At 45.4% G+C, this 25,576-nt stretch overlaps 1 protein-coding gene and 1 long non-coding RNA gene across 2 annotated transcripts in view; both read right to left on the reverse strand.

Moving 5' to 3' along the window:
• The window catches only part of LOC125943522 (uncharacterized), a 1,494,167-nt gene that overhangs the window by 43,705 nt on the left and 1,424,886 nt on the right, over positions 1-25,576 (reverse strand). The window lies entirely within an intron of this gene.
• LOC125943148 (uncharacterized) lies at positions 12,147-21,644 on the reverse strand. Its single transcript, XR_007465595.1, has 4 exons — positions 21,384-21,644; positions 20,443-20,546; positions 16,482-16,700; positions 12,147-13,024 (listed from the first exon to the last, which is right to left on the reverse strand). It is a non-coding gene; the product is annotated as an uncharacterized LOC125943148 (long non-coding RNA).

Below are 25,576 nucleotides of genomic sequence, written 5' to 3' on the forward strand. Positions count from 1 at the left end.
AGGTGGGGGCAATTTTTTTTTTTTTTTTTTTTTTTGCTTTCGCGTGGGAGATTGCGTTGCCAGTTCTCCTTGCGCTGGGTTGCAAGATAAGCATTTGGTGCCGTAGCACAGCGTCACCCCGCCTTCCTCCCCCCCATACCCCCACGGCCTTTTGGGCGACAATCGCGTTCGCTTTCCGCCGTGCGTTGGCTCTCGCGTCCCCCGCGCGCTTTTACTCGCGCGCGGGGACGATTTTATCGCTCTTGGAATCTATACGGAACCTCACGACGACGGCGACGCCGACGGCATAAATCCCGTTGAAGTGTCCATATAATTGCTATCGCAATAAAATCGGACTCCTCGGTTCCCTTTCTTCTCGTTCAGACTGTGTGGGTAAGACAGTGATCCGGGCCGACGAGATGTGTAACGGTCAGCACGAGGCGCGACAAGATGGCAGAGAAATGAGTTCGAAAAAAAAAGCCTTGGAAAGAAGCCCTGTAAAGATCGGAAGGCGGCGGAGAGTGTGACGCCACCAAAGAAAGTGAGAAGCGTGAAACAGCGTGAACGGGGCGCAAAGAAAAAAAAAATTTGCCGCGTATCTGCGTGCTTCGCTGCAAATGTCGTCGAAAGACGTCTTCTGCCGGCCGTACTACATGAGTGCTGGTCTGATCCGCGGCCACCCGTGATGCTGTTCTCGTACCATTTCCGTCCTGGCATGATAAATGCAATGGAGGTTTGTTTGAACAGATTTCATTTTACCGCATTATTTCATCAAGCGGCCATTTATGTTTTGCCCTGCCTCAGACAGCGCTTCCTTTATGTTGAATCGGCCGCATCTGGCTGGCATTGATAAAATTGAGGAGGCGCTGCGTGAGACATGGACGCCATCTGGCAATACATCGGGAAACATGAGCTTGTGCAGAGGGTTTCCTTCCTCCATGGCAGAGGGCGCTCGTCGGCGCGCAGTCGGGGAACGTCGTTCGTCGGCGCGCATAGCATGGCATTTTCAGCGCAGCTTAAGCAACTAGGGTCTTTAGAGTTACGTATCTATGTATTTTCTATTAAAGGAACACACCTCCTAATACTTACCTAGTGATGTTGCGCCTCAGATATGCGTAATATTTACCTTGTGATCGATAACGTTCACAAGTATGAACAGCCGTACCAGTTTAAGTAGTGTGGGCGGTAAGCAAGTGGTCCAACTTTGGCCGGGTGGCTGAATCGGGTGACAGACAGACAGACAGACAGACCAAATTTTCAGCGTTTAAGTTCTCCAAGAAAGACTATCGTCTTTAAAAGAAAGGTGTTTGCGATTTAAGCGCGTCCGAGACACCGGATAAAGAGAGCCAAAGAAGCACGTTCTACGCGGACAAAGGGCACGGGACAATTTGGTCCCAGTCGTTCCGTCTTTTTTTTATTGCGATAGCAATTATATGGACACTCAAAAGCAGATTTCTGCCGTCGCCGTCACCGTCGCCGTGAGGTTCCGTATGACGTCAATGGAGATGAAATCGTCGCCGCGCGCCGAACGCTGTATGTGCGAGTGAAAGGGCGTGAGGGGCGCGCGCTTTCACGGGGAGTGAACGCACGGCGGAGAACAAACGCGCGTTCTGCGCCGTGCTCGCTTAAGGGCTGCAGAAGTAAGCGTCTCTTTCCTCCTTTACAATCACCATATATGTAGAGCAAACGCGCCTTCTTCCCACGCGCGAGAGGCCGTGGGGGAGGAAGAGGGGGGTAGGGGGAGGGAAGGGAGGCGACGTTTAGCTGCGGCACCAAGTGCCTATTTATATCAGAGGCTCCGGCAACAGTCACCAACGCCGCAGGCATTTTCAGCGAACGCGGGCAAAACGCCGACGGCGTCGACAATAGTTCTGCGTGTTGCCGGTGCTGCTGCATGTCCAAGTTTATACAGCTGATAAAGCTACTATCATTACTCCGTATAGCTCTCTACAAATTTGCTATCGCAATTGATGCTTCGCCTTTCAGGTGAAACTGCTACAACTTTTTTTTTCGGGGCGCATCATGCATTGCGAAGGAACGCAAGATCTCAGGACGAGATGAAGGTGTAGTGAGACGCGACGCGATCTGACAAGGTCATAATGAAAGCATGTCGCCAGGACGCAAATTGGCAGGAGACGGTGACGTCTGGAAAGAACCGAAGGCTGTTGTTTCTGGTTTGATAGAAAAGCTTTCAAACCGCGACCACCTCGAGTTAGGCTCAAAAAAAGTTGTCGCAGTTTCACCTGAAAGGCGAAGCATCAATTGCGATAGCAAATTTGTAGAGAGCTATACGGAGTAATGATATTAGCTTTATCAGCTGTATAAACTTGGACATGCAGCAGCACCGGCAACACGCAGAACTATTGTCGACGCCGTCGGCGTTTTGCCCGCGTTCGCTCAAAATGCGTGCGGCGTTGGTGACTGTTGCCGGAGCCTCTGATATAAATAGGCACTTGGTGCCGCAGCTGAACGTCGACTCCCTTCCCTTCCCTCCCCCCCCCCTCCCCCACGGCCTCTCGCGCGTCGAAAGAAGGCGCGTTTGCTCTACATATATGGTGATTGTAAAGGAGGAAAGAGACGCTTACTTCTGCAGCCCTTAAGCCAGCACGGCGCAGAACGCGCGTTTGTTCTCCGCCGTGCGTTCACTCCCCGTGAAAGCGCGCGCCCCTCGCGCCCTTTCACTCGCACATACAGCGGTCGGTGGCGCTGAGCCGTGCTCCCTCAAGGGCTGCAGAAGATAGCGCCAACCTTTCCCTTTCCCTCAAGAACCACTTATCGGCGGCGACGATTTCATCTCCATTGACGTCATACGGAACCTCACGGCGACGGCGACGACGACGGCAGAAATCTGCTTTTGAGTGTCCATATAATTGCTCTCGCAATAAAATATTTTGTGATATTCTCGGAGGGCCCGGCAAAAAGAAAAGGTTAGTAGAAACAAACGTACTGTTTGTTTGTTTGTTTTTGAGCTTTTGAGAATTTTTGTGATTTGAGACTAGAGTTTCTTTCAGTGAGTAAATTATGAGCTTTGTTTATGTTTTAGTCTGAAAAGCGCCGAGGTGTGAAAGATGTGTTATGCGCAAAGCTTTAGTTTCGCGAATTGATCGTTAATGCGTAGTTGGGCTTTGCTTTTTTTGTGAGCGACTTGAAACGTCAAGGTGATTTTGTTAAAAGCCTACACTAACGCGCATGTGTGTTAGTTCGCTTTCTTGGAGAAAGTGTTTTCGAAGTTTTCTTTTTGAGGTTAAGCGCATTAGTTTTAAGTTAGTGAATCATTTACACCGAGAAGCGTTGGTACGATTACTTTAGTGCGTGTCCTGTGCGGAAAGAAGGAAACACAATTTTCGTGACTGGCCGCTCATGTGTGTTGATGGGGGCAGCATTCTGAGTCGTTTATTAAGCGTACGGGAAATCAGGTAATAAAGCACGCGGTTTCTTTTAAAGTTTCTTGTGAGTGCGTAAGTTACGCAAGCTTAATTTTGTTGTTCATTTAAGGTGTGTCCTGTATGGGCAAAGGGAAGAGACGTGAGTAAGCGTTAGGAAACCTCTGCGTGAGACACCTGTATGCGTTGTGAATAGAGATCGCAAAATTGGCACGATTTTGATTATGTGTCCGCAGAGTTGTCGAGGCTGTTCAGTGGCATCAGTACGTGCGAAAAGTCTCCCACTGGGATAGATTATGAACAGGCTGTTCGCGAAGTGAAGCTGCAGAAGGTGTTTTGAAGCAATGGTTATTTATAGCCTTTGGTTTGGTTCTACGTATTACTTTCCCTCCTCTGAATAACGACGTATGTAATTGCATTGTGGGCTGAAAGTGATCCTCGTAGCTTCAAAACTTTGTTTGAGTATGGTTATAGTGGTTATTTCCACTAATTGTTTAGTTTTCGCATGGTTGTTTTGCACCAGCTATATCACTTTGGCCTTGTTGGCATTCGAGGAGATATGGAGAGCTGTTTAGAAAGGTGGTTGGGTCTGCTTTATCAAAATTAAAAAAAAAAGTGATATAGTAATAGCCTGGGGAGTCAGAGGTCAAAAGCCTGCGCTTGCAATTGGGGCAGCGCTATGTTGTTTCGTTTGTTTGACGTACGTTCTCCAAGGCGAGGGATCCAGGTATTCGTCGCCCGAAGCTGCGTGACTCTTCGCGAAAGTGCAACGGGAGGCCGGCACGGTCAGAGGTAGTTGACCTAGACGAAGGCAGCTGTCGGAGAGTAGAGCTCTTGGAGAATGCTCATTGGCAGAACATGACGCCACTTGAACGGGTCCTACGATTCGAGGAAAATGACAACAAATGAACGGGCTCGTCATGACGTGAGCCCGACAGTTTGAAGGGGTTACAAGCGAGAAAAAGGTTGAGAAGAGAGACATTCTTCTTGTCGCGGGCTGCAGCTTCCGATTTGCTGCCGGCCATAACGATGACTCTTTTACTGTTAATTTGATGATTGTACTCCTGTGCATAATGGAAATAAACCTTAAGTGTTCCAACCCCCGTATGCACAAACGCTTCTTTCTTTACACGAAAAGCTGGCCTTTCGTAAAGAGAACTTAAGTTAAAGTGTGAGAAACGGTAAAGGAGCCCTTCAAAAATCCAGCTTACGAGGGCACCTTACGAAAGGCGCCCTTATCCGAATAAATGTGTGACATGGGAGCGAGGCTATGCACATTTTACGCTTGAATTTTCTGTGCATGTGCGTATAATTTATTCTTACAAGGCGTTAATAAAACTTGCGCCACCACTCCTACAAACAAGCACCGCCAACGTTAAACAGGCAGTTAGCCCGCATTGATTCAACCTTACTTCCAGCTGGTCACGATGCAGCGTAGCCTTCCCAATAACATGCTTGCTAAAATTTCACGTCGTGCCTTTTTGTGTGTGCGTTTGCTTTGTGGCGTCCGCTCGCACGTTTTGTTATTTGGACTTCTCTTTACTTTTTCTATTTCTTTGCCGTGTTGCGCACTTTCTTATATTAATTGCTAGACAAAAAAGTTGTCGCAATTTCACCTGAAAGGTGAAGCATCAATTGCGATAGCAAATTTGTAGAGAGCTATACGGAGTAATGATATTAGCTTTATCAGCTGTATAAACTTGGACATGCAGCAGCACCGGCAACGCGCAGAACTGTTGTTGACGCCGTCGGCGTTTTGCCCGCGTTCGCTCAAAATGCGTGCGGCGTTGGTGACTGTTGCCGGAGCCTCTGATATAAATAGGAACTTGGTGCCGCAGCTAAACGTCGCCTCCCTTCCCTCCCCCTTCCCCCCCTCCCCCACGGCCTCTCGCGCATCGGAAGAAGGCGCGTTTGCTCTACATATATGGTGATTGTAAAGGAGGAAAGAGACGCCTACTTCTGCAGCCCTTAAGGAAGCACGGCGCAGAACGCGCGTTTGTTCTCCGCCGTGCGTTCACTCCCCGTGAAAGAGCGCGTCCCTCGCGCCCTTTCGCTCGCACATACAGCGTTCGGCGGCGCGCGGCCACGATTTCATCTCCATTGACGTCATACGGAACCTCACGGCGACGGCGACGGCGACGCCGACGGCAGAAATGTGCTTTTGAGTGTCCATATAATTGCTATCGCAATAAAATGTGTAATGGAGGGAAAGAACAGGGTAAATTTTAGTGAAGAGGAACGAAGCGTGTTAATTGATCCGGTCAGTAAGTACCAAGCCATCGTTAAAAACCAACGGACGGACGGAGTCTCCTTGGATAAGAAAAAAGAATACGTGGAAGGAGATCACCGACGAGTACAACTGCCAGCCCAATGTTCGATTTCGAGCTGAAGCCCAACTTCGCAAATGTTGGGACAACTTAAAAGTAAAGTGGAGGAAAGGGAAGGCCGACGACATGAAGGAAGTGTTTACGACAGGTGAGCTCTTGATCTCTTTGCTCTATTTTCACTGCTTGCTACTTTCACTTGATTCCTGCTTGATACTCGCTACTCCCGCTTGATTCAGTAAAGCTACATTTTGCTGATAATCATAGGCTCCTTGGTCTATTCTTAAGGTTGCGGCTCAGCCGTGTCAGTTCCGTCGCCGTACCGTTATCAGTTGCTTCGGTGAAATATGACACATGCGATTGCTCGCACCTTGCGTCGAGGCTTTTTTTCTCTTATGCAGTGTATGTCGCGCTCTCGAGCCCAAGCACCCACTTCAATAGCTTTCCTGCGTGGCCGTGGCTTGACCTATGCTAAGTCACGGCCGGCCTAAAGTCCCCAGATTCCCTAGATTTTCTGCTCTTTTTTAAGTAGCGACATCTACCTCCGTCGGCCGCCATGTTCTTCATAACCTCCTGAAGCGGCTTGTCTGTGTAGATAGCATCCGACCGTGAACGGCCGCTGCTGCACCACACAAGAGAAATATACGCTTCAGGCATGGGGCCAGACAACCAAATACGAACCCAAAAGCGGTTAGCACTGCGCTGTTGAGGCCAAACGCGAAATTTGTCTTTATGGCGACGGCTGCCGCGTTGTATTGCGGTCGCGCAATAGGACGCCTGCCACGTTTCAAGCTGCGGTCGCGCCGACTGCAGAAAATCCTTCGCACAAGGAAAAGACAAAACGGTAAACGCGCACACAGACGCAATGCGTCTTCAGCCTGCCCTCAAGTTTGCTCGCAGCACCATGCGAGTGACTGCGGGTGAAAAGCGTTAGGAAGAACATGGCTGCCGAAATGAGCGCCGACCAATGAGATTCGTGAGCGGTGCTTCAATGCTTGTCGCTACTTAAAGAAAGCGAAAAAATATCTAGGGACTTTAGGCCGGCCTGCACGCAAGCGCGCGTTTACTGTAAACGCGAGCTCGGGTCCAGATCAGCCGTCGCCAAATTGGCAGCTGCCCGTAGACGGCGATGCGTCCCCTGCCATCCACGCAAAATATCGTAAAAGTAATGACTAAACCATGTCGTTCTCTGCATGCATAGCGCGACGGTAGCCGTCTGCACGTAATTCAGGAATGATTCGGGTATAACGCGAATTCGTGCTGTCTTTTCAGGAGGCGGCATAGCGCCAGCAAGCCAACTTACGGACGAGTTGGAGTGAGGTAGCGCTGCCGCGTCGCATATGTCGACGCGGGTGCAAAACGCATTCGACAGCGACCGTGGGCACCACGCAGTCACCCCCGATCACAGAGCAGCCCGAGCGTCATCTCGTTGATCCAACATATGCAAGTGGAGTCGCTTGAACCGTCCAAAGGTATGTACATTGCAATGGCAGCTTTTGGAGGGCAAGTGGTTGATCGTATAATGTGCTGGGCCAGCATAGATGAGCAAAGGAGTTGTACCGAAATTTATCATCCAGAGAGGAAACCCTGTAAACACTTAACTGCTTGCACAAAGTCTCCTCCAGATACATGAAGAGATCACCAAACAACCCAGTAACTCCAACTTAAAGCAATTCTGACCATATATTTGAAGAAAGCATTCGACGTGTCCCACGATGTCATGCTTGTGGCACTCTTTTCCACAAACTGTGGCACAAAGATATACAACTACATGCAAGTCGTTTTCCAACACCGTTCGCGCATTCTCTAATTGGCGATATGACACGTACCCACACCCGCAAAGGGGAATACCGCAAGGAACAGTGCTCTCACCAACACTGTTGAACTTAGCAATGCGTCGCATACACAGAGCCTTACTCCTCACACCAGACATACATTACGCTCTGTACGCCGACGACATAACAATACGGATCAACAAAGGCTCTCCGGGGAAAATAGAGAACACCGTGCAACGCGCACTATGGATGCAGCCCAAGCGGCAGCTGCGAGCATTGGCTTGGAGTGCTCCCCGGAAAAGTTGAAGGTGCTTGTGCACACCACGCGCTGGAGACCCCTCCCCCTCCCCCATCAACATACACCAACAAAGGACACTACGTTTCACAAATACATGATATCAAAGTACTGGGCTTACGCATGCAGCGAGATGGAGTGGGTGCGGCCACTGTTCAGCACTTGCTAATGCAGCGTGAACAGGTCTTGAACATGGTGCTGTTCATTTCTAATCGCCACCGAGGGCTTCATGAGACACACATGCAGTGGCTGCGTTATGCCTTACTCTTGTCTTGCCTTCGCTATCACGCACCATACATTAACCTCTCAAAGCAGTGGCGCACCGACGGGGGGGGGGGGGGGGGTCGGGGGTTGTAACGCCCCCCCCCCCCCTGAGGCCGACTTAACCCCCCCTCTTTTGTTTAACCCCTTTTCATTCTTGCGCATTTGAGTACTGCAACTAAGATATAGACGCGTAATCGTCTGCACACTCACAAAAAGCGCATTTTTTGACGAATTCCCGTGAAGAAATTGAAATTAGTGCTATTTAGATGGTATTGGCAAACTGTCAACCCCCCCCCCCCCTGGCATAGATCCTGGGTACGCTACTACCTCAAAGGCAGAGCGCAACAAGCTCAACACCCTCATTCGCAAAGCCACCAAACTTGCAATGGGAGTGCGAACCAACACTAGTATAGAGCTGCTAGACAAGGAACCACAGCCTCCTAGAAACGCTTATCAGCACAAACAAACGCAGGCAGGAAATAAGACTGAACAGTACTACATCAGACAGAAGAATCCTGCGAACGCTGGGCTTCAAACCCGACAACACCCCACTGCCTGCTACACGCACGTTCGGCAAAAATGCCCGAGCTCTACTCACAATAGCCTCCTTATCACGGCACATGGACCCCAACGAAACAAAACACGCAGAGAACAGCGCATCACGTACAACAGCAAGTACATTCAACGAGCCAACACATGTAGGGTAATTCTGTACATCAGTGTACATACCCGTACACAGATGCTGCCATCAACGACAGCGCAGCAGCCATTACCGATCACCGCTGTACGATCACCCACGCGCAAACTATCAAAAAGACGGAACTGCAATGGGAGGAGCTTGCCACCATCTTCAAGGCAATTGAACTCATCCCAGTCACCGTGAAGAAATATATAATATATACAGATTCGATAAAAGTCTGCCGCGTAATTCAGAGGGCAACGTCCCAAAGATTACTGTGAAACAGTCCACAAACACCTGCACCTGCCCACTCAGGTGATCTAGATGCCGGAGTACGCGGGAATGGACGGCAATGAAGGGACTAACCTGCTCGCCCCAGAAGCATTGCGCTGGGCCCCCTCCATCCCATGCTCAGGTCGAACTTCTCACAAGGCTCCCGCAATGCCCACACTAGCAACATACAGAGAAGACAGAACACAATTTTCAACTCTGAGCCCACACCTTACCAGATGAGAGGGCACACTCATTCACCAAGCAAACACCCTGCATACACCAGCTAGACAGCACCTTTATATGGGGACAAGTAACAGAGCCTCTGCCACCGTGCGGAATCTCAAGTGGTCGCCCAAACCCTTCGCACATACTATGGCGTCAAGGTATGGCCGGCAAGCATACCCCATATCGCCGAGGAGTACGTCAGGTACATCCCCTTCCTCATAACGTACTCTGGCATTACTGTTGTCGAAAATCCTGCTGTCATGTACGCAGCCCAGCCAGCTTGCAACTAAATAAAAAAATGGTGTTCCGGTCCTGTGGTTGCCTGCAAACATGCAAAAAAAAGATTGAACATGAATTTTTTGCAGCTGCTGTTGCCTGCAGATTTTTGAAGCTGTTTATATGCAGTCTAGTAGCAATGTCCCTATTATAATAGTGGTGAAGTGCCTCTTAAATCTTGTATTTGATCGTTAGTGGAGCAAAATAATTTTCAATCGGTGAAAAAAAGTGAACCAGATATTGAGCTTTATGTAGCTCGCGACCTGATGCACCCACGACGTCGCGCACTTTTCTTGTATTTCTTCCTGTATTTATTACCATTGCAAAGAGAGGCCGACGCAGGCTAAAACTACCGCATATCCACGAAGTGAATGATGATGAGTGGGCAAAGCACCGGGGGATCATTCGGTTAACCATGAATCCCCCGACGCCGGCAAGCGGACCCAGAGGCTACGACAGCGCGGGAAGCGGCGGCAAAACGCCGGAAGCGTTCTCTACCTGAGGTTGGTGGCGCCGATGCTCCGTTCAAGTGCGAGCTTCGCGAGCCCTCTGCTCCGCGTCCGCTTGCCGGCGTTGCCGTACTGCTGCAGCTTTGCGAGCCCTCAGCTCCGGGCCCGCTTGCCGGCGTTGCCGTTTTGCTGCAGCTTCCCGCGCCCTAGACTCCGCGTCTGCTTGCTGTCTGCGTCGCCGTGCTGCAGCAGCTTTGCGAGCCCTCGACTCCTATTGCAGTGGAGCCGCCACTTTCGCCTTTTCACCCATAGCGGGCGCGCCGTTATCAGAAGCGACCGTTGTCATCCATGGCTAAAGAGAGAAAGGGAGCGCGCGTTGGGAACGAACGCCCTTGTGCACCGCAGCGCCCCTAGCGGACTCCATGCAGACCAGATCTACGGACGAGAGAGAAAGAGAGCACGCGTCAGGAACGAACGCCCTTGTGCACCGCAGCGCCCCTAGCGGACTCCATGAAAAGCAGAGCTACGGACGACGGGCCACGAGTAGAGTGTACTAGAATATGATCGAGTGGGACGAGCGGCTGGGGAGGCGCATGCTTTGCCGTGAGGCGCCCGACGTGGAAAAATACTGGGGCGGCGCTGTGGTCGAAGTGGATTTGGCCGCATCAAGGTCGCGCCGTTGGAAACTGCTGGCGATACTGCTCGGCAGGGTCATTCGTACTACTTCGCGCGCTCGTATTTGCGTTCAGACCGCTCAAATGGGGTTCATACTTGCATATGACATGTTTTTATGCCTTAAGAATAAATTACTTTCTTTCTCTTCTTTATTTATTTTTTATTGTTTTTTAATACCGTTCGGTTATTGCGTGTGCATTGCGGCCGCAGTGTCGGCTTTCATTCTACTATGTTATTGTACGGTTCCCTTTGGAGAAAAAATGTTTTTCTCGTTCTTCAAGCAGCATGTATCTCTCGTGTGTATTGTTGCACATAAAGTTTTTCATCAGTAGGTCCTGTGAAACGCAGAAGGAGAAAGGTACGCAACCTTCCTGCTTGCCGCTTCAAACAAATAAAACGTAGCTGCCCACCCGGCGCCTTGTCCTCAAATTTACGGGAAGTATTGTTATAGAAAAAAAAAAAAGCTGCAGCGCAACATTTCATTCAAATTTTCGCCTTTCTCGCGTAACAGAATGCGGAGTAATCGTTAAGGGGTCATTTATTGCAGTCGGACCTCGAGCGCCGAAAACGGTTTTAGTTAATTAAATCAAATCAAAGGGGAATTTTATTGGACAATAACATAAAAAATGCGTACAAAGATATTTGATCCCATAGCCTCCCAAGTAACGCAAAATGTTGCCATAACGTTCTCTGAATGTGCACAAATGTCGGCGTATAACGTTGCCTACATGCTGCTAATGTCCTCTTTTTTGATCGCCACACAACGTTGGGTCGTAACGTTGTGGCAGCGTTGAGCAGCACATTCACGACGTTAACATAACGTTAACAGAACTTCCTGGCAACGTAATGTGGATGTTGCCTTTGTCACTTCAGCTTTCAGGCAACGTACGTATGTGACGTTCAAGCAACACTCAACTGACATTGCAGAATATTTGTAGACATGCATAACAGCAGTGCTGTCAGCATGACACGGCTGACAGCACCGCAAACCCTTAAATTTATATTTGCTTGACAGATAATTTACTCTAGTAGTTTTCATGTTGCATATGCATGAAAATGTGAAACAAGAATTAGTGAAAAACAGCGTTTATTACGTATATATCTTGTGTAGTTTACCAAGATATCTGTGTACCTTACCTTGTGGTAAGGTACACTATACACGTAAAATAATGCTGTTTTCACCAGTTCTTGTTTACATTTTCATGCATATACGACATGAAAACTACTAGAATGCATTATCTGTCAAAGAAATATAAATTTAAGGGTTTGCGGTGCTGTCAGCCGTGTAATGCTGACAGCGCTGCTGTACGGGCAGCTCATCTGTCTTGCACTATATATAGTACCAACGCGCCCTAAGCCAGAATCTTTAAAGTGTTTCACATGGTGGTTTGCCTGATTTGTCTTGCTGTTGTCCATAGCACAGCATATAAATGCTAACTGCAAGTAAAAGTGCACAATGCAAAGCTGCGAAGTGGTTCATAAGAACAATTTTTCATTTTGGCTATAACAGCAAGAGAAGCAGCATGCACGTCCAACGTGCAGAGGTTCTCGTATAAAGGTTCTCGCAGCAGGAAAGTAAATATATTCCACAAATGTTCATTTCCTTAAACATATCATTTAAGCTTAGACCACAGAAAAAAATCAGTCTTTGCTTCCGACTTACTGCTCTAAAAATCATGTGTCGGTAGCTGCATGTGCTTTCAAGAAATTGTATAATAGCCAACATCAGCTGCTAAGACCAAACGCTAGTATGTAGGAATTGTTTGTGCAGGAGGAATGTGGTGGTTGAATATGCACCCATGAATATGCATTGGTCCACCTTAAATAATAGTGAATGCCATAGACAAACCTGGTTATAATCTCAAACCATGCATTTATTTACTGTCTGCTTACATCATCCTGGCAAACAAATGACACATAACAGTAACTTAAACATTGATAACACACTTAAATATATTTTCTATTAAACATCAAGGTCTTCTATCGCATATTAAGACTCTACTAACAGCTACAACTACAACACAATATATTTTGCTTTCCCATGTAGGTCAGACTTCGAAATCTTTTGCTTTGTGTCGAGTTCCCTTATTTCAATGGCAGAACACAATTTATACTTCTTAATAACAGCACAAATACTGTCCTCCATCACTTTGTAATGTACAACACAACACAGTAACACTGCGGTTGGATACTATCTCCTGCCAAGCATCCAGCCGGTCTTTTTGCCTAAGCTTGCAGACATGGCAGCAAGTGTGAAGTAGTCAACACAGCCCAAGGCGTAGAGTAACAGAAAGTCATCTAAGCACTGACTGCCAGCCATCACTTTTGCAGAGGATGGCCAGCAGCATAAGTGATGCACACATGCCTCCCTCGGTAGCTTCACTTGCATCCAGACCTCACTGGTTTCCAAGTCAATAATGCGGTAACCTGCAGAGACATCAATTACATCAAACTATAAAGTGCCATCTGAAACACTGAAGTAAGCCATGTTTACTGTGAAAACAGGCTATAAAAATGCTTACAAACAACTTAAGCTTCGCATAACTGTGAAACAAACAATAGTGACTTTAAACAGGAGAATAATGCAAAACATCAAAAAGCAAATTTCAGTAAAACCTAACCATTATAGCTATAAGTTTGGACACAAGAGCAAGGAAAGCACAATAAACAATACCCACAACTTCCTTTATTGCGCTAAGCAGTTAAGACGTTAGTATCAATATATTCCTTTAACATAAAGCTTCCTTGCAATGCCACGGCTGCTTGTTACATCCAGTTCAGTCTTTGAAGAAAACAAAAATTAACAAATGATGTGAATGCTCTACCACGGTACGAAAACCACATTTCATTCGTGATGAAAGTTCCAATGAGTGAGTGATAAATTTGACTTGTTGGTACAACATATTGGTGAATTGCAGCACAGATATTGACGACAGAAAAGACGAGACAATAGACGTGTGCTGACTTCCAACAAAAAGCTTTATTTTAAGCGACCCATGTTTATAGCCGTCACTCATCACATTGCACACGCGCAATTCACACCCTTAGGTAGGTCAACTCTGTCTGATAAGTGTACAGATGCTGACACACATAGAGCCAAGTCGCGCAAGCTTTTCAGCTTCAATAATTTCACGTGTTAGTTGATCACCGCTACTGCTGACAACAGTACACCGAGCAAACAATGGTTCACTGGCACATGAACTGCAACAACATGCAAGCCAACTGTCATGCACGTTTTTCTTGACATTATAGAGTGTTCTCTCAGCTGGTCATTGATACAGCGTCCTGTTTGGCCTATGTACTGTTTACCACAAGAAAGAGGGGTACAGTAATTCATGTTGCTAACATAGGTGACGAACGAATTTTTGTGCTTTTTGTTACACTTGTGTGCTGCCCTGAAACATTTCCTTTGATTACACAACTTTATAAGCTTCTGAGGTGCAAAGAAGACAACTTTAACTTTGGAACGATCTGCAGTTTTCACGATATTGTGAGACAGCTTATGAATGTATGGTATGACAGCCACTTTAAGTCGGTCAGACACTGGAGTGATCACATGGCAACCACTCGGTGCATGCGCTTTTCAGAGTAGAGGTCATGTGGTCACTGCATCTGACAGACATAAAACTGGCCGTCATACCCTACATTCATAAGCTCTCACAATATCAAGAAAATTGCATATCATTCTAAAGTTGTGTAATCAAAGGCAATGTCACAGCACGCCACACATATGCAACAAAACACCAAATTCCGTTTGTCACCTGTGTTAGCAATGTGGTTTATTGTATCCCCCTTGTGGTAAACAGTATATAGGTCAAATGGGACACTGCATCAATCACCGGCTGAGAGAACACTCATACAGGGTTCGTACAGGTTCCCAAGGCAAAAATTCAAGGATATTCCAGGACTTTCCAGGACCTGTCACAGGTTTTTCAAGGACTCAGAGCGGCATCCAAAGTAGGATTTCTTTACTCTAACATTCCCAAAAATGACTTGTTTTATTGCACTTACAATAAATAAATGTATGTCACAATTATAATAAAACGTCTAGCCTTGATAACTTCTCAAGATCACAACACAAAATGAATGCTTACAACAGCGGCCGAGATTTCTCCAGTATAGACTTGGTAAAGTTCACCAAAAATATTCAAAACATTCAGCATAGGGTTATTGCGCTAAAATCAAAAGAAATAAATGTATATCCCAATGATGTTAGTAATGTGTAACCTTGATAACTTTGCAAGTTCACAACAATACCAAAGAAAAGGAAGTTCACAAAACACACTGAATGCTCCCAGCAGCTACTCTGACTTCTCCAGCATTAACTGGTCAAGTTTACCGAACATTTCCAAACTATTCAGTGTAGCCTTGCTACACATCCATTATATTATAAAAAATAGATTTACAGTATATTGCAATTTTGTAAAACATGTCTTGTCTTGATCATTTCTCAAGTCTGCAATATTAAAAGTTAACACAACAAACATTTCGAAAACATTCAGCATAATGTTGTTGCACTTATATTACCATAAATAAAATCATAACAAATCTCCAGCCGAAGGCACAAAGGCACTGAGCATCAGTGGTAAAGTTGCTCCACTATAGCTCTCTTTAGGTTCACCTTGCGCGCAAGAGGGAAAGTGGGAAAAGGCAGACCGACGGGCGAGGAGTGAAATGAACGATAGGATGAGGAAAGCAGCGTAAACACTGCCAGCCGAGCCAGCACCCAAGCGCGGCACGCATCTCTCACTCCGTTCACGGTTTGATGCGGTGAAGCCTTTTATTTTTCCCCACACTTCTGCAAAACGGAACCGTGTGTGCTCGTGCCGGCGTATTGCTTCTGAAATGGGGAGTATATCAGATCGATGCTGATCTACCACAGAAAGGTCGCAATGTCGATATCAGAGTGCATTGCTCACGAAATTCAAGGATTTTCAAGGAAGGAAAAAAATTCCAGGACTTTCAAGGGCCTTGAAAATGCACTTTTCAATTTCAAGGGTTTTCAAGGATTTCAAGGACCTGTACGCACCCTGCTCATACAATGTCAAGAAAAATGTGCGTGACAGTAGGCTTGAATGTCATTGCAGTTCACGTGACTGTGAACCGTTGTTTGCTCAGTGTACCGTTTCCAGCAGAAGCGGTGATCAACTAACACGTAAAATAATTGAGGCTGAAAAGATTTCGCGACTTGGCTCTGTGTGTATCAGCACACCTTCTGTACACTTGTCAGACAGTTTACTTTCTTCCTAAGGGTGCGAATTGCGCATGTGCAATGCAGTGACTGACAGCTATAAACATGGGCTAGCAAAAATAAAGCTTTTTGTTAAAGAGTTGCCGCATGTCTCTCGTCTTAACTCTTGTGTTGTTGCCTACATCTGCACAGCAATTCAGTGCCTGAACGACCAGCTACAACTACGCTACAGGTGTTGCATATCGGGAGAAGGGTTGAATATTGCTCTACACTGCAAAAGTTGCCGCTGCTATCCGCGGATGACGAATACGGAAGTTCTGGCCTTGAAAAAACCAAATTAGAACGCGAGCTTTTGGAAGCGGTGTTAATCGAAAATTCTGGACCTGATAAGTAGGTTAGCGCCACTTCACAGGCACTTTTAAACAAAGAAATGCAACTCATGAGTAGCCACAAATAAGCTGGTTTGTTAATTCTGCTTTTGTTTCTTCTTAGGCTACCTAAACGCGAAAAACTTTGTCACTCGATTCAACCGCTCGGCCAAAACCAAGCATGAGAAGATTATTTTTTTCTCCTCAGGGGTACCACATTTCGAAAGATATGCATCAAATGCATCTGAAAAGTTCATCATTTCGGTGCAATACATGCATTGTTACAAACATTACAAAAACTTGAAAAAATGTGAATGATACTTACTACCCACAGCTTCCAATTTATCGGGGCTCAATGTCGGCTTCTCAACAGCATTGCCGTCCTTCAAGCACCGACAAGGAGCCCCTGTGATACTCCTACACCGAGCGCCAGGGCTCCCCACATCAGTTATGTCAGTTTTTTGCAGAACAGGGAATCCCGGCGATGGCACTGGAGCAGGCCCCAGTTATCGTTGCCAATGTATACAACATTTCCTAGGTGTACCTGCAATAAAAGATGGCAGAGACACATTAAGACAGCTTGCGTGTGGGAACGTGAAAGCACCTTTAGTCAACCAAATGGCTGCAATGTGACGTGCACAGTGTGACACGCACTAGGCACACCTTAAGTCAGCCAGAACCAAAGAGCTGCCGTGGCGTAAGGGAAGCGTGCTCCTTTCACACTCCAGGTTCTATTCCTACCCAGTCTGCACAACTTTCTTATTAAAGCAATTAATTTGCTTTGTTTACATGAACCTACCTAAATTTCACATTACTCCAAGCGTTTTGATGTGCTTTTATTGCTTGTGCAATAGGCCATCGGCTTTATGTCAATAAGTGCTGGTAGCAAAAAGAAATATGTCTAACCGTGCGATAAATGTAACCGGAAATGGCAGGTACGTCCAGTGGCATTAGTGTGGGGGCTGCACACAAAATTATATAGCTTACCCTGTTTCAAATTTATTTTAAAGAGCAGTTTCAGTGAGCCCAAGTAGAGTCTTTCAGCTTTTTGCAGTGCAGAAACAGGTACAGTTTGTGCCAGCCAACCAGATGAAGAGCTCTCCTAGTAACTGTCTCTAATCACCCTCTCAGCAATTAGTGGTAGCCAAAGTATAGCTTGTATCTCTACAACTGACACATGTCCCATTTCCTTAATGTGGTATTCGTCACTGATTTTGATGGTCACTGATTTTGATTTGATTAGGTTGCCATAGAGGAACAATCGAAATTTGGCGTGCAGCACCAGTCATGTCAGTGCATTGTCAAGTGGCACGAACATATTTCTCCCTTGAGTGAATTATGGTGCTCTCCTGGGCACATGTTGAGGCACCAGCCAGTCTGCCCCATGTACATTTGACTGAATATATACATGATCAAAGGAACAGACTATGCTACCCCTGACGAACACAAGACAAATTGGGTTGCATCTTTACCTCAGCAAGCCTCAATTCTCATGTGGACTGCTATGCACGCACATTTCCAGCGAAAAATAAAGTAGGCAGGATATGCACGACAGTTCACAAGTGCATTCAGAAATGCGAGCAGGCAAGGGAGGTTTGCTTGGTTAAAGATACCACCAAATTTGTCTAGTGTGTATGAGAGGCAGCTCACTGTATTTTTTTCACAACTGGTCAAATGTACACAGAGCAGACTGGCCGGTAACTAAATGTGCCAAATAAGTTCCCATATTTCACTCAGGAGACCAGCTTGCTCATCCAGTTTGGCCGTGCATTGCCGCGATAGGACTTCAGGCTGAATTAAGATCATCTGTTTTCACCTACGGTGAAAAATTGACACGAGAGATCAGTGAGGCATACCACATAAACAAGACATGCGAGCCAGACCCCATGATCAATTCATGAAATAAAAGGCGTCCTTTCTAGATGACAAGTGATTGAAGTTAGTCTGCGCCCATATTTACTTTCCTTTTTACACAAATATCATTTATTGTGATTTTATGCCTTTATATTACAACTTACGCCTTCCCTCTGAACGAAATTGTGCACAACATAAGCACACATCCAGTGTTGCTATTTTTAATCCTTCCATCAAAATAAATGGTCAGTTAGCAGCAGTCATGTTGTATGGTACCCTTTTCCTCCCCATGTAAATTCTATCCTGAAAAGTTACATGAACTGACCGGCAAACTCATACGTACACTACAAATTTCACCTAGCAAACACGGCTGGTTCTTAGAAAATGCACAAATACGGTGATAGGTATCTGTTGGCATACTGTAGCAATAGTAAGTGCCAGTTAGCTTAAACACTAGACAGTTTTAGTATAGCATATGCAACTAATAGCGTACGCCTATACGCTATAGTACAGCGTACGCTAAACAGCACACATTTATTAGTTTTAGTTGGCCTGCGAGATCTTCCGATCTCAGAGGCCATATGCCATCGTCGCACCTATCTCTCGACTTCACTGACAGGTGTCGCTGATATATGTCGGTTTCCCTCGTTAGGCTTCGTGTCGTTCGAAATGAGAAGCGATCTCGAAAACTCCACAAGGTTAACCATATTACACTGTTGTCAAAGCGGCCTGACGGTAAGCGAAAGTTGCTTACACAGTCATTTTCTACGAACGAAGCGAATTCTGCAAAAGCCACGCCAAATTCAATTCGAAGTGGGCAGCGGGGACCACCGCCATGTTTAACGTAAACTACGCAAACCACGCACAGACGGTAATGCTAAATCTGAGAAATAGCATGCATACGCTAGAGGTCGGATAGCGTTCTGCACATGCGCAGTGATGACCCACTATTTTATATCGTACGCAATGACATAGCGTACGCTAAACTAAAACTGTCTACTGCTGCAATACTTCAGCTGTCAGGCATCTACAGTGCTTATGACACCACAGAAGTGTAAGTGCACAACAAAAACAAGTGGCGCATCAACCATAAATTTGACTTGAGAGTAGTGACAACATAGACCGTTTCGTGTAGCTAAAACACTAGCCAATATGTAGAAAGTATATGCACAAGTATACATACCTATAGATATTTGCCTACCTAACTTAAAACTATAAGAGTTGCAGTGCATATGATGCTTATTCTAGACACTGGTATTTTTGACAAAAATACTCTTAGAATCAGATATAATGCTTTTTCAATTCATCCAGCCAGTAAATGAAGTCGTACACATATCATTATAATTTGGACTTGCAGGTTGAACATATTCTGACCTGAGCAGCGCCAAGCAGAATGAATAGACCGAATGCCCACTGTGCTGACCAAATACACAGGATGAAACAGAAAATATGGAAAGGGACCCCAAAGTATTAGAAATACTTCTTGACAGCTGTAGAATTAGGGCTTGTTGGTTGATTGTCACTATTAAAATTACACTAAAGCCAATAAGACTGTTCTGTATGGTGTAGTTGAAATCAAATTCATTTGACGAGCAACATTGCAATAACCAGCAAACATGGCAAGAGCAAGCAGACATGTGCGAAATAGTGTGCTTATTTAATAATAGTGCATCAATACAATGAACTACCTACCAGTTAGCTATGTGTTCTCTGCTGTATTGACTTGAAAAAAAGAGAAAAATAATGTAACTGGACATAGACTCGCAACTCCTACAATGCCTACTTGCATGAATAGGGATAGCTTGCCAAGAATATTTAAAAATGGGAGAGAAAAAAGCAGGCTTACTAGAAAGCACTTCAGAACTGTAGTAACTGCAGCACAGTGAATACTGGCCTTAATGTATCATTTCAAGAAGTTTGAGCTCATCAAATGTGTATTTTCCAGTGGCAGTTATTCTTGGAACAAGACAGAAATAATCGTGAATATGAATGTTAAACAATGGTAAGCACACTGTGTGCTTACACCTATGACATATTTGGCCCATTACACTTTGAATTCTTGTATGCGCAGAAGCTGCACAAGAGTGTAGTGTAAACACTAAAAATTCGGAAATAAAATCCTACAGCATAGGAAACAGTTTCAAAACAAGAAAACGAAAATGAAAAGCAATAAATAGTGTGTACTAAGCAAAATTAAAATGTAACTTGCAGCCAAGCGATTGATGCAAGAAAAAATACTTAACATCAGGACATGTTAGGTCTACTTTTATATAGAACACAATAAGGTGTGCATAACAGCTATGAACACAAATAAACAGCAAGGTGCATAAATATTTGGCCTATTTAGTAAGCTGTGTTGACTAATGTCGATTAACTTATCCACAAATGATACCAAGATGCTACTTTTTGGAACACGTACACTACATACATACCTGACCCGACCATCCAGATTATACGTTGCACTACGGCAGGCATAGCCAAGGGGTCTGGTGGCTCCTCCGTTATGTAGGCACTGTTATGGGTCACAGCCTCGCCACTATAAAATAAGTTCTGTGTTAACTTATAGCAGTGGCACACAGCTTTATAAAGCTGTCAAATTGTCTAGACATGCATGGAGCATCTAAATATAGTCACAAAAACAATGTTTGCATTATTGCAGGGTGGCAACAGAGCACAAAGTAGAAGTCACTGATGAATGTCTTGATAATGGGGACCCTTTGATCACAGTAAAATTATTGACACGCAGCAGCACATAGCAAAGAAATGTTTGTTTACAAAACAATTCATTTTTTTTTTCATGACTCAGTTAAACTTTCCCCTGTCATGTTTAGTTACGTATAAGGTATGTCAAAACATCTTGTCTTAAAAAGTAAGTTGGACTAGTAGCAAGCTGTGATTGCTTAAATTTTTTTTCTCTAAAGCTGCCGTAAACCGAAAACTTCGTAAGCAGATATTATTTACAACGTTGAGGCAAGGAAACATGGCAAGGAAACAAGTTTCCTTGGACAAGTAGATATGAAACAAGTTTCCTTGCCATGTAAGCAAGGAAACGTCATTGCAATAAGAATCGGTAAAGAGGCAAATGAGTCATTATGCAACTTCAGGAGAAAAGCGGGAGCTCACGCGCCGCACGCACATGATGAACACGATTATTTTCGAACGTTATATTTCTCATCGGAAGAAAACGTTTATCAAGATTTTCAATTTCGCATCGAAGCAATAAACTTGCGTAACTAAGCGCTGACAACCAGCGTTCAGCAAGCATACAGGTATCACTGTTGTCGCGGGACTTCTATTTCATACGCTCGCGCACGCTATGCACACACGAGAAGCTCACACAACACGCGCGTAGTTAGCCAGCACGATTACTTACCTTTTGAATGGTACGACGCGGTCGCGAAGCACTCTCCAAGTTGCCGGTGCTGCGTCGACGATGTTACTCCCCGCATACATGCCGCTGCGTAGTGGACGAGCTGAGGCGCGCTAACACACATTCTTTGCGACGTCCACCCAACTTTCCAGAACGAGAACAAAGAAACCGCACTCCACGGCATAAAATCGTTGGGCCGTATTTGCCTGGCGCGCCACGCATACGGCGAGTTTGCAGCGTGACACAAGGTATCTTCAGGCACTTCTGTGCACGCTAACTGCGACCTACTTCATAACAGCAAACACAAAAACACACGATCAAGTAAACGCCACGCTCGTAGCACCCCGCACATACGACCGCCATCACAGAACACGGAGGAAAAACAATAGCGCCACCTGCATACTTGTGAGAATGTTGTGGCCTCTGTGATGACAAAAATATTAACCAGTACAAAAGCATACTAAAATTTTGTGCCGGGTTACACACAACTACGTATAGATGTTGCGAGACAAAATAACTGTAGAACAATCTATATTTTACACTATAGTTTGGCGTAGAAAGAAATTCTAAAACGTATTTTACCTTTGAATTGCTTCCGCCATCTGCAGCCAGCATAAGCATGGCCTTCGAGATCAGCTTCGGTTATCCTTATCAAGCCGTCGCTGTGGCCTGATTTGAACAGTTTGGGCTGTCTCGAAGCTGTCTCGAAGCCAATCCATGACGTTTAGCGATGCTGCCTACTTTTCCTACGCCGTCACTTAGTTTTAGATAACTTTCTGATGTCGTGAACATGAATTGTTGCCTCAGGAATTGTTGACACGATATCGGAGGTACAGATGTGCAGTGTTCGATGTTTTCGTGTGCGTTCTAACTGTTTCAGGTGGAAAGGATCAAATCCACGAGGGTTGATAGCTCGTGTGGCGCAGGTTACACCCGTATCGTCCGCATTTCCTTTCGTGTCGGTGTGTTGAATGTGCGCGGGTTTTACTCCTGTCGTCCGTACCTTCTGTGTTTATCGTGCGGCTCGCGAAGATTCCTCCTAAAAAAACATGTCTGCTGCGTGCATGTGTCCTGTGTGGTGTGTGAAACAAATGTGCGCTGGTGTACGGTGTGTTTGCAGCCCTATTGGTGGCTTATAGTCCTTTGCTCTAGTGCCGTTTCTATGATGTAAACTATACTTGAACTGAAAAAAATGCACTGTTTTTTATATGGACAAGTAGATATGATCTGTGTGTATCCACTGTGCAGTGTGCATGAGTTCGTCATTTTTATGCAGCTCGTATCATGGGGCTTGTGCCTATTCATGATGGCCCTTGCTTAATGTTTCCACTTTTAGGGGCATGTGGCGTGCAAGCAGTCACAAAGTCTTGTGCATTTGGTGTGGAAGAAGGGAATACTTTTATGCGTAACTTTGTCTACTATAGGTGAACCGTTGCAACAATTAGCATTTTTTCCATGTGAATGCTTCTGCCATTTGATATAATTTGTAGCAGATCTTATCTGTGGAGAAGCATAATAAACATAATTTAACATGGTGTTCCTTAGAAGATATTAATTACTGCATAACCACTGTACATCTCCATACCTCACTGTATGATAAAGATGAATGTTCAGTTGAAAATTACAATATCTTATAGTTGCATGAACGTATACATGCGAAATGCTACAGCAGCCTGGCATCACATTAATGTCAATATTGGTGACATCCGGCAACGTTCTGGGAACGTGCTGTTTTGTAACGTTGCTACATTGATACCATTTACACGTTAAATTGATGTTTACACGCAACGTTGACACAACGTGGGTGTCAGGACGTTGCTGTGACATTTATTTACGACATCACTTGAACGTACAGCTGGCAACGTACATTCAACGTTGAGGTTGGCTGTTTAACGTTGCCTGACATTTGTTACAATCAGGCAACGCTACGTTCTGTGTTACTTGGGCTAAAGCGGCCATTCTATATGCTAATATTTGGTCGTAAGCCGTACGTGGATTTTTTTTCCAGTCTATACTTCAAAAAAAGAAAAGAAAAAGAAAAGAAAGTCTGCGCGGTAGCCTAATTAGTGGCTATATAGTATAGTGGATACGGTCTTGAGCACGCGGGTTCAATCCAGGTCGCGGAATTCGATGGGAACGAAATGGAAAAAGACTCGTGTACTTCTATTTAGGTGCACGTTATAAAGAACCCCAGGTGACAAAAACTATATAAACCGGGTGCCTTAATCATATCGTGGTTTTGCCACGTAAAACCGAAGAATTTGCTTATATTAAAAAAAAAAAAAAAAAAGCAGGTGGCTGCGTTCTTCGGCTTATTTCTGGGGGTGTCAACAACATAAAGTATTCTCGAGTCTGATTTCTGAGAAAAACATGTTACGCTTATCCTACATTTCATGCTTATCCTACATAATGCCGTTCCCAAATGTATGACCGCTTAACTCAGCAGCTTGTATATTATAAACAGCTGCTTTCAGTTATTCGGTGCACTATCATAACGATCATAATGAAACAATTAAAGGAACGGCATGTCTCACATACACGTAGAGATATGTGCAGATCTGTTGCGTTCGTTGAAGAAGATAAGTGTGGCACCACACGGGGCACTCAGTTTTAATGGGTTGAAAACACGGTGAGACTGTCAAAAATCCTTGTCTGAATCAAGTTAGCAGATTTACAGGCTGCCCTAAAACGGGGCGTTTATATTGATTGAGAGCTAGGAACTTGTTAAGCAGGACTTATTACCACCCGTCCCTTGATTCTCTCAGGAACTGCGCCCCTGCGCAACAGCCACGACACTCCGGCAGCAAAACCATTCGGAATAACAGTCCTCACTTGCATGCAGTCACTCACCTTTGAGATTTCAATAGTACTGTTATGCGTTACATTCGAACGGAAATCACTATTCGGCGTCGTACAGTATATCAATGACACTTGGACACACACACACACACGCACACACACACACACACACACATTTTCCCCCGTACCTATATATATCGTAAATATATATGTCTATGTACCCTTTGATTTAATCCCCTAGAAACACATTGGTCATTCTTGGCGCCACGCAGTTAATAAACCTAGTTTATTCCACTCTAATATTGTTTTCTTCGATCATTGTCCCTGATCAATATCCAGCAACAAGAAGCGCGCGTAAAATGACACGGTATCAATAATAAAATTTTCAACGCAGCCTTCATGGTGCGGAGATACCAGTTACTTTTAGAGGACAGTGGTAAAAACACCAGTTCACATGGCTAAAACTACATTTGGTACAGGCCGTCAAGAGTCATGGGCACATCGAAGCAACTAAAACATTAAAAAAAAATGTACTGCACAGAGGTTCTGCGAGAAAAACTGGGCGTCCCGCGCTCGCTAGCAGACGACGCGCTGGACAACGACAGCAAAATTGAAATCGTCGCGTTGTATAATCCATGCCTCAAATATATATGTTTGGCAAAATGGTGTAAACATAAATTTGCAGTTGAAATAAAGCGCTATTTTAAGAGCGTACTAGGCGCAATCGGCCTCGGCGCACGCAGCGAAAGTACGTTGAATGTGCCGCGCAGGGCGTCTCCAGTTCGCTCGCAGCGCCCTCGCACTATTTTTCCACACGCGGCGCCTCAGCGGCAGAGCGCCGTTCGGCCCACTCGACTATTGTCTAGTACACTCTAGCTCTGGCGCACACGTGCTAGACCACGTGACACACGCGGCGATCATCTGAAAGAGCAAGATGGGGTGTGCACGATAGAAGTATCCGCGCGATTGTGGCGAGAGCATCCGGCTCCTGTGCTGGGAACCGAAGATGCAATACCACCATCGGACACGTAATTCAATTAAGTGTCAGCTATTCGGCGAGACCGCAGCAGCGCCCAGCAGCCACTGTCAAAAAAGTCCGGGTGGGTTCGCAAAGCATGCTTTGCTGTCAAACATCAGTTTACTAACGAGTCGAGAAGCAACTAACTAATGATGCATCGGCATAGCAAATGCAGTCCGCACATAAAGGAATACATTTTCTAGCTCAACTTACTGAATACAAAAATCGCTGATGAATCCCTAACACAAAGAAAGCACCCTGTTTTACTATTTACTATGGCGCCTGTTACTCACTGTTATTATTATGTGCGCACCGTTCATCGACTCAAGCAGCAGATGTAAGAAATTAGCAGGAAAAATGTGAAAGTCTCCGCTTTCGT

Source organism: Dermacentor silvarum, chromosome 2 (assembly GCF_013339745.2).
Source record: "Dermacentor silvarum isolate Dsil-2018 chromosome 2, BIME_Dsil_1.4, whole genome shotgun sequence".
NCBI lineage: Eukaryota > Metazoa > Arthropoda > Arachnida > Ixodida > Ixodidae > Dermacentor > Dermacentor silvarum.